The sequence below is a fragment of the Brassica oleracea genome, chromosome C5 (assembly GCF_000695525.1).
Source record: "Brassica oleracea var. oleracea cultivar TO1000 chromosome C5, BOL, whole genome shotgun sequence".
NCBI lineage: Eukaryota > Viridiplantae > Streptophyta > Magnoliopsida > Brassicales > Brassicaceae > Brassica > Brassica oleracea.
The window spans coordinates 33187897-33188116 of record NC_027752.1 but is presented as its reverse complement, the minus strand read 5'-3'; positions in this window follow the sequence as shown (position 1 = coordinate 33188116).

Genomic DNA, 220 nt, shown 5'->3' with positions numbered 1-220 from the left:
TTGTACCTATAGAATTCTTATGAAGCAAGCCTTAATGGTTGTAGCCACCAAGTCCTGTTCGAATTCCTTCCTAATAAATTTCTAATAGATATATATAATAGTAAATAATAAATTATTATTTCAAAAATAGAGAGAGAAATGGTGATTAATCTATCTACACAAGGCTTTACCTACCAGACTTGTTTGAAGAATCCGATCCCATGTATACCAAGCCCCAAGA